The sequence below is a fragment of the Leptodactylus fuscus genome, chromosome 11, assembly GCF_031893055.1.
Source record: "Leptodactylus fuscus isolate aLepFus1 chromosome 11, aLepFus1.hap2, whole genome shotgun sequence".
Classification (NCBI taxonomy): Eukaryota; Metazoa; Chordata; class Amphibia; order Anura; family Leptodactylidae; genus Leptodactylus; species Leptodactylus fuscus.
In genome coordinates this window covers 2,206,119-2,216,395 of record NC_134275.1, presented here as the reverse complement: position 1 = coordinate 2,216,395, position 10,277 = coordinate 2,206,119, and the positions used below count along the sequence as shown (strand labels likewise).

General features: G+C 37.2%; 1 protein-coding gene across 1 annotated transcript in view; it reads left to right on the top strand.

The window, feature by feature from the left end:
- The first annotated feature begins 638 nt into the window (after positions 1-638).
- Positions 639-10,277, top strand: part of TENM1 (teneurin transmembrane protein 1) — a 441,834-nt gene continuing 432,195 nt past the window's right edge. Inside the window, exon 1 of the mRNA XM_075259290.1 lies at positions 639-1,236. The gene's annotated coding sequence lies outside the window, so the exon portion shown is untranslated. The remainder of the gene's footprint in view (positions 1,237-10,277) is intronic.

Sequence of the window (10,277 nt, the reverse complement as noted above, 5' to 3'; positions counted from 1 at the left end):
ACATTAAAAGACATCAACCATATCAAAAGCTTAGAGAACAAGATGATCTATGTAGATGTGAAAGGTCATCCAGCATCTAACATAGCAGCTTTACAAAGCGCAGACACACATGGGCTTCACAGACTTCCAACGAAAGAGACCTCTACAGTCCGAAAATATATTCTCATCTTCTGGCTTATGCAGCTCTGTGAGAAGACTATCCTTTTACCTGTTCACAAAGAGTTAATACTATAAGGGCATCGAGAGCCTTATAGAGAGCTGAGACTACTCAGGGCTAAAGGCAAAATCTTCTTTATTTTAGAATATATTTTGCCTATTAATAACAGTATCCTATAGAAAAACACACACGATACATGTTTAGTAAATAAGGTTTAATATCTATTTTATACTAAGTAGCTATTGGATAAGGCAATAGAATTAATATTGCTACAATTGTTATTAGAATCCAAACACTATTTATAAATAGAACATTCCGTTTAGATAATACGCTCTCGTCATATTGGATGCAATACTTTGGTAAAGAGACAAGTGCCTGTTTTCTAGGTTTTCTGCGCATTCATGTTTTCCTCTTGACTCCACACTTACAAGACACAGGCTCTTGATGTAAGGTATAGAAGGAGAGGATGGAGGACATGAGCTTGTGCCCTGACATGGAGAGATGTAGTCAGCAGCAGCCTCTTTCTCCCTCTCTCTCTCTCCTCCTAGCTCAGTCCATAGTTGCAGTTGTGTTCATTTGTCTGCACCTCCTCCTCCTGTCTCCCAGATCAGCATCAGCAGCAGCAGAAAGGCTGGAGGATGGTGTCTGCACAGAGCACTACCAGCTCCACAGACAACTGATGGCAGCTTTACATGCACTTGCAGCCTAAGCGATGTGCTAAACCCATTGCCAATCCCACCCCTTGATACAGTGGTACAGTCCTCAGGAGCTGTGTCTGCACCCTGGATGGTGAACGCCTGCTTGTTGTAGCACTGGAGCCCTAGGATGGTGATAAAGGAGCCTTGGTTCTTGTAGGAGATTATCACTTACTGACCCATAGAACTGTCCCTGTCACCGACATCCTGCTCCCATTCATTCCTGGCGGCTGACTGATGGGCATTCAAGGTGGATTTATCTTCTGCCTGATTGGCAAATAAGCGGTCAGGCAAGGGCACCAGTGTTAGGCTATGGCAAGACCTGCACAGGGCAAAGGAAAGCAGCCTGGGGGATCAAGGCTGCCCAGAGTTACCAGGCAATAGGTAGGTGGCGAGTCTGATATTATTGTGTTTCTTTATGTATAAGGAGGTGTAGATGTGTGGATTTGGTTGTAGATACTCCTCTATATACACGTGAGGGCAACATGCTCTGCTACTCCTTAAGAAAAGCTATGAGAAGCACTTTGTACCGGGTGGTGCTCCTGGGCGCTGTGCTATGTGCACTGGCTGTTTTCAGCACTCTAACAAGTGGACAGCGCATTGTAAGGGCTAAAGCTAATAAGGTGTGTGCATGTGTGTTGTGTGCATGTGTGTTATGTGCATTTGCATTGTGTGCATGCATGTTGTTTGTATGTGTGTTGCATGCATATTAGTGTTGCATGCATGTGTGTTGTGTATTAGTGTTGTGTGCATGTGTGTTGTGTGCGTATTACTCTTGCATATATATGTGTTGTGTGTGTATTAGTGTTGTATGCATATGTGTTGTGTGCATATTAGTGTTGCGTGCATGTGTGTTGTGTGTGTATTAGTGTTGTGTGCATATTAGTGTAGTGTGCATATTAATGTAGTGTGTATGTGTGTTGTGTGTATCCATTTGCTTTCCATATGTTTGTGCACACACATCATTTGTTTCCAAGTAGTCATTTTCTCACCCCATAGCCATGCCTTTATTTCTGTCCAGAATGCTCTAGTCATATTAAGAACAGATATACATTGACTGATTAAAGATCTTGAGAACTGCAAGAGTTAAACATTAACACCAAACAGGCTGGTGCTGCTGTCAGGCAGTAAAGGCTTCAGATACATATCCTATGATGAAAGGTGAGTGATCCTAGAAAGCTTCATAACATTCACATCCCAGCCAATCCAAATGTCAGTTTTAGGGTTATAAAAATAGACTTGGCCAGAGCGTATGTAGCATTGTCATAAAATATGATTAGAAAAAGTGGATACAAGTGAACAGTAGTCGTATAGTGAGTTTGTGTGATATTCCAGGTCAACACTAGCAGTTGTGACATTAACTCACTCAATGCCGGGGTTAATAATCTCTATTCAGCTTAAGTGACCAGCACATTAAACCCATTCGGTCACGAATATCTACCTGTTATGACCCTTCGTTATACATATGGTTAAATCCTAAAATGGGGTACAACTACATCAATAGCTAATATATCTCATATAGGAAATAACATAGTATCCAGTGTTACTTAGTCCAACCAGTTATAGCAACAAAGTAGCAGGAAGCTCCACTTACATACACCATATAGACAAGATCTGCCTGCGACTAATGAGTCTTTTCTAAAAGGGATTTCAGTAAATAATGTGTTGTGTTGCTTCCTCCGTGATACAACTACAATCTCTTATTCAATGATTATTTAAGTATAGCTTCTTTGTGGTTAGAGTTTGTCTGCAAGAAATGCATTGCTTTTTCTTATGTGGTTAAGGAGTCTGTTCATTTCTTGAAAAGTCAATACATGGAGCACAATAGGCTTAAAGCATACTGTCCATAGATTTACTATGTGTGCTGTTTGTATGTCTGGTTTGCAAGAATTTATTTCCCTTTTACGTTTAGGCTTTTAAGTGATGCATACAGCCCATATAATAATGGATATGACTCTGTAGAAACAAATATGGACCTCTATAGGAGCCTTTATCATGGACTTCAATGACTCTAACCCTTTTAGGCTTTGGTATGTTTTATACTATGGGAAAAGTAATGGTTAAAAAGTACTTTATAGATATATTAACCGTTACTTTTTTACAGTTTTAGGTCATAGGACAGACTAAAGTTAGCCTACTCACCCTCATTGAATTGGTAACCACAGTTGCTAAACTAGTTAAATCACTTTGTAAGGTCTCCTAGAAAGGGTTAACAGTCTACTATATAAAAAGGATGCAATTGTTTTCTGCCTCTTCCTACAATACTTCGGTGAATTTATAGGTGTAGTCATGGTTATTGCACATTCTATCTCACTAACTTACAGAACATCATCATCATGGCTGGAGCTTTATACAAGTTCATCCCATAAGTATCAACATGAAAAACAAGGCAACAAGGACAATCTTCCAGGGAAGGTTGACACGTTTTTGTAGAATATAACACGTGTTGCTCTTTTCTAATGGGCATTGTCATTGATACTGCAATTTACTGCAGACGTTACAATAATGTACATATGTATCTAATACTAGTTATACCATGGAGTTGACCATGGTATCTGTTGTCTATAGTTTATTAAGTGAGCAGGATTATTATATTAAGTGCAAAATATTGTTGGAATGAAGAAGTATGCATAAGGTGCAAATTATTCTTTACTATCAAGTCCATTAAGTGCACAGTGTTGTATCTGTACATTATAGCATGCCTTTAGCATACTCTATACATAGCGATACAGATGAAGCAGAGTTATTTGCACTGTTACTTTTATGAAACTTGGTAACCCATAGATTTAATATAACTCAGTAACTGTAACTGCGACTCCATAGAAAAGCACAGATCATGTACTGTATTGTGATACCAGAAAGGTCTATGCCAGATGAAAGACACTGTCTATATCAATGTTGATTCTGGGAGGTGGGACAATGAAACCCATTAGTGGCACATGTAATGCATATTATATCAGATACACAATTAAAGCATGGCAAAGCAGTTTTCATAAACCGAATACAAAGCCAACGCCAGTCACTGAGTCCAAGCAGTAATCCCAGGATCCCGGCATGTTGCCTTGCAGTGAGATTTGCAATTGCTTAAATCCTTCACATAAACATTGTCACTGCAGCACTATAGCCTGCAGTGCAGATATAGTCCACTCCAGCAGAAGCAACAGTAAATAAGTGACAGACTGATGGGATAAAATTCATCTGTCACTGACCGCTCTCAGTTGCATAGGATTTGCTGCAACATCGCCACGTGACTTGCTGCAATATTCTCTTGGTAGGAGGATAATCAGGATGGAAAGTAGTATCACGTATGACAGAAAACTTTCTAAAAGTTACAAACTGGATTATACGGAACTTGACAAAGAGGATGGGTCAATGGTAGTTGGAAGCAGGAGAAGCAAATTCTTATTATATTATAAAAGAATAATATTATAATATAGAAACATATATAAAATATAATATATATGTATATATTATTCTAATATTATAAATATATATTATACTATTATAAAATGGTGAATATTGTGTGTTTCTTATTTAACTGGAACATCACAATAAATAATAATAATAATAATAATAATAATAATAATAATAATAATAATTGGCTTATTTGCAATCCGCTGTACAATCACAAGTTCTAGACAATCCATCTTACCCTGTTAGGAGATACCTATATTTTTTCCTCTTTGCACATCGCATTGCTGGGAATGTCTCTATATTCCGATGCACTGACAAAAATAGATTCCAGCTCGTGTAGTTTTAGAGACTGTTTCGGAATGTTAAAATATTCTACTCTCTAAAGTTTACAACGTGACAGAGCGAAGCAACCCACTCATGATGAGAGATGAAAGAGACAATACGTCTCTAAATGTGAACCATGTGCAACATTGCTGTTTGTTATCGGGAACCTGGAGTAGACTTCCCAGGCACTGGCAGGGTCATGTAAAGCTTTGGTGTTTGACACCCATTAAATGAAGCCTTTTAATGGTTCATGGCTGGTATTGGAAACATATTTGTCTGTCAAAGAGTATCTGTCACTCCTAGAACAAGAACCTAATAACATGTAATAACAGGCCAGAGAATACGGTGCCAGCTCTTCATGCCCCTCTTCCTATTTGCCAGCCATATTTATACATAGATACAATGTGACATCATCATTGCATCATTGTAACTAAAAATAGGTTGGCTGTAGTCGTTGTCTCCACCCCTGCTTAAGTGTGCTCAGCATTGAAGTGTCAAAATCCATTGAATCTGTTGAAAAAAGTAAAAAGTTGCAAAAAATTTATAACTTCCCATCAATGAGGACAATTTACCATTGGCCAGACCCACCTATGTAGCTTTGACACATTTTTGGTGCAGCTTTTAAAAATTTTAATCGACAGAAAAGTGATATATACCGATATATACCGAAATCTTCCCATTACACTTCTTCCATTGGAATCCCATCTCACTAAGTGAAAAACTCTTTACAAACTACATTGAAATGAATCCGGTCTACAGGTATATTCACCAATGTTGAAGAGGTAAAGGTGACCAAACAATTTATGTGTATATATATAATTTCTTATATGAGGAAAAAAACCTATGTGATTCCAGGCTAATGGACATCCTTGATTATATATAGTCTATAGTCGTCACTCCAGATAGATGAACGGAGAGAGAACAATGTCAGGAGGTCAGAGGGTAAGCCGAGCACCTTGTCACCGCTGTTATTACTGTGGATGATTGAGATAGTTAATATAGAGACGGTATATAATGTACAGGAGTGTTGCGTCACAACACTGAGTGCATAGGCATTGTGTCTTTTTTATTATTGGCGACAGTCACCATTGGATGTAATGGGATATCATTAGTGTATGTGCTATAGTCATAAACAGAAAGTCCATTGGTAAATCTACGTGTTGGTGTATCCAGAGAGAGCTCATAGTATCATTGTAGTAAAGTGATTGTAATAAATGCCGCTGCCCCCCCGGATAGTTCTGTTGAAGGATGAAAATTCTGAGTTCTCTTTTCTCAAATTTTCAATAACTTGAAACATTGTTAAGGGCAGTGAAGGCCGTAAGGGAAAGTCGTCTACTGCATTTGTTACGTACAAGGTCATAGGCCTCTCTTAGACAGTGACGCCTTGAGCACAAGGCAAGGTATGGAGTCCATACAGGGAACTCTGCAAAACGTAGATACAGAGAAAAAAATGTGCATGGCTCCATACAGGATATCTCAAAGGGAGAAGGAAGGACAGTATAGGCCCACAACAATATTTAGCCACTGCTTTAAGATATTAATCCGTTCATGTCCATAAAGCCTTAGGCTCATACCTAGTGTGTCTACATGGTTAATGCTCCTGCTTCATAGGTTAACATAGCGCTTACAGGGGATATGTTTTAGATAGTTTGGTCTGAATGAAAATCTAAGTATATACTGTATGTATAAGCACAAATATATGCACAGTGGACTATTGTTGAGTATTGAAGAGTTTTTACATTGTTCCTCTGTTATTACTCCTGGGAATGTAGAAATAAATTGACAACTGGCCATGACCATTCCCCTTGTTAAAGGATATGTCCCTACACAGTCTGACACTGGTAGGACCAATTGGACTCCCCCAAAGACCCCCATACCCAGCTATCAACTTATACCTAAATATGAGGAATCACTGAGGAATGGGCACAATGCAAAATACCAATAAAATACAGACGTACAATAGCAACTGTAACTGGAGATTGTCAGGGATGTGTTGAGTATGGTGTCAAGTTAAGGTTTGCTAAATCAGTATATTTATACTTATTAAGCACCAAGTTTGCTATGGCTATACGTTCCTGAAGTCTTATCTTTCTTTTTCCACTATACAGTTCAATCATTCAGTTACTTTATGTTTATCACACTTCTTTTGTATTATGTATGTCATTTTTTTTTATTTGTACCATGAATTTATTAGTGTTCTAAAATAAATATTATTATTATTATTATTATTATTATTATTATTATTATTTGTATCATGTATTTAATTTTTTTATTTGTACCATGGATTTAATGGTGTTTGAATATAATAATAATAATAATAATAATAATAATAATAATAATAATAAGTAGTAGTAGTAGTAGTATTACTATTATTATTGATCAATCAAATCAAATCAAAGAAGCTTTATTGGCATGTCCGAATAGATATTTCATATTGCCAAAGCAAGTAAAGTGGGGGAGGAAGAGTTAGGGTTGGGGTTGAGGATGGTGGGTATGGGGGGGTGGGGTATAATAGTCTTAGGGGTCTCATCTTCCCCTTAGTTGATGGCAGGTGAACACATATTGGACAGCGATCTCCAGTTGACTTCTCTTCTCCCAGTAGGATGTAGAATTTCCTCTTCTCATCATCCAATCAGATCAAAACAAGTCAAGAGAGCTTTATCGTTGGTTGTTGTTATTATTATTATTATTATTATTATTATTATTTTAATGTAGATTTATATAATCATAATAATAGGTAATATAATAATATTCAAATATAATATTATAATATTATTATAATAATATAATATTAGATTATAATATTATTAATATATAATATTATTATATAATTCTAAATAATAATAATAATAATAATAATAATAATAATAATAAGTAGTAGTAGTAGTAGTAGTAGTAGTAGTAGTAGTAGTATTATTGATCAATCAAATCAAATCAAAGAAGCTTTATTGGCATGTCCGAATAGATATTTCATATTGCCAAAGCAAGTAAAGTGGGGGAGGAAGAGTTAGGGTTGGGGTTGAGGATGGTGGGTATGGGGGGGGGGGGGTATAATAGTCTTAGGGGTCTCATCTTCCCCTTAGTTGATGGCAGGTGAACACATATTGGACAGCGATCTCCAGTTGACTTCTCTTCTCCCAGTAGGATGTAGAATTTCCTCTTCTCATCATCCAATCAGATTAAAACAAGTCAAGAGAGCTTTATCGTTGGTTATTATTATTATTATTATTATTATTATTATTATTATTATTATTATTATTTTAATGTATATTTATATAATCATAATAATAGGTAATATAATAATATTCAAATATAATATTATAATATTATTATAATAATATAATATTAGATTATAATATTATTAATATATAATATTATTATATAATTCTAAATAATAATAATAATAATAATAATAATAATAATAATAATAATAATAATAATAATAATAATAATAATAATTGCTTACATAGACTTATATAGATCCTTTGCCACCATGCTGTAGAATAAAATGGCAGAATGAGGTCTGATTTCATTCCTGGAAGACGTACAGGCATCTAGACATTGTGAATATGACCTAGTATATGTAAAGCAGGCAGTTACCTAGAAAGACCATTTGGCTTCTACAGCCAAAACAGATTAATATTCAGATTGCCATCCTCTGAGGAAATTAGGCTCAGGTGTCAGGTCACAGAATATCTTGCAATGTCTTCCATGCTCTATAAAAGCCGCCAAAAACGACCATTTTCGTGGATCAAAGCCGTGAGTCTGAAAGGTCAAACTGAGCTAATAGGAGATAATGAAGGTCCAGCCATGAACATCCCGATACTAATCTACTCCTGGGCACCTAATAGGAGATCTGGTGTATTTGCCAGTATCATCGCTTTTGCATTCACCAGTTACATTCTGGTATTATTAAAACACTTGGACTTGAGAAAAGTAAGAGTCTAATTATTTCTCCAGAGATGAAAAGGCAGAAATGATTTCTAGTTTGGTAAATGGGAGCTCCTAATTAATATGCCAATGGTCTATGTACATTTCACTTAATTTGATTCAGCAAAAAAGTACTTGAATTTGCATAATCTAACTGATAAGTTCAGACACTTTTTAGCATGTCGACCAATAAACAGCAACTTCAGCAACATGACATGACATGACAAGATAATTAACTGTCACATGCGATATACGGATCCCGTCTGCTGGCGCCGCTAACAGATGTGGCCCTCGGATTTAGGTGGCATTGAAGTTTTAATCAACTGGAGTCTTGAAATGGATGAAGCGTCTTCATCTTCTAAAAGTAACATCATGGTCAGAACGTTGCGAGTGTTGTAGCTGCCACTCACTAGTATCTGCAAGTTCGGAGCATTGTGTTGATGGGATAAACGTGTGGCCTTCGGTGTCTATTACAATGGCATTGTCAGACAATAAACTGATTCTAATAGAACGAGGCCTAGATAAGACCACAATAACCGATTTTTCCATGATGCAATGGATAGCGCTTTGTAAAGATTGGTTTAATAGGATTCCAAATCTCACTCTGTAAAAATGTAAAATTCTCGAAAGTGCAACGATTAAATCATTTCAGCAGTTTTTCACATAATCTTACACTATAGATTAAGATAAGAATATCCTTTAGTAGCCCCACCATGCGGAAATTCAGTGTATAGGGATAATACAGTAATATATTACAAGAAAGACACATACAAGCTCATAGCAGATAGGAAAGATACTAGGCGTCATAGCAACTAAGAAAAAAAGAAAGACTTCATTATCATTTAGTTCTCTGTGTGGAGTGTCTCCTCTTGGTCCGATGTAGATTATAAAGCCTGACCGTGGTTTGGAGGAAGAATCTCCGATAGCTCCTTCTCACACTTGGGGTGCAGCAGTCGGTCACTGACAGGACTGCCCAGTGATATCACGGTCTCATACATGGGGTGGGAGATGTTCATCAGCATGGATCTCACCACGGACAGTGTCCTTCTGTCACCCACCACCTGCACTGGGTCCAGGGGGCCCCCCAGGACAGAGCCAGCCCTTCTCCCCAACCTGTCGAGTTAAGGGTTTGGAGGACCCGCAAGGCAAAATCTGCTGTTAAAACCTTTGACCAGTGGCAGAAATGTTTCCTATTTGCATTCTCTTCAATGGAAGGTTTGATTGGACTCAAGATTGGTCACAATACTAATTGGTCACAATACTTTATTTTTTTGACAGTTGATTTATTTTTGCTAATGGAAAACGAAGTGTCCGCATCATATTGAAATGAATGAGAGGTGGAATTTCTGTTGTGTGAATTTATCCTAAGGTTGCTTTGTTTTGACAATACAAGATATATAGGGTGGGCCATAGGTATGGATACACTCAGATAAAATGGAAGTAGTTGCTGATATCACCTTACCATTTGTGGTATATTAGTACGTGGGAGGGGGAAACATATGAGGCTGGGTGACGCCCATGGCGGCCATCTGCAAAGTCACCATTTTGGATTCAGATTTACTCTTTTCAATGGGAAGGGAGTCAAATGTTTCCCCCTCCCATGTACTAATATGTAACAAACGGTAACGTGATATAAAAACCATTTCCATTTTATCTGGTTGTATCCATACTGATGGTCCATCCAGTATAGATGTGTCCTTCCTTACCTTTCCTAGTAGCTCAATATCTCCCAAGATGTGTGTTACAAGGTGACTAGC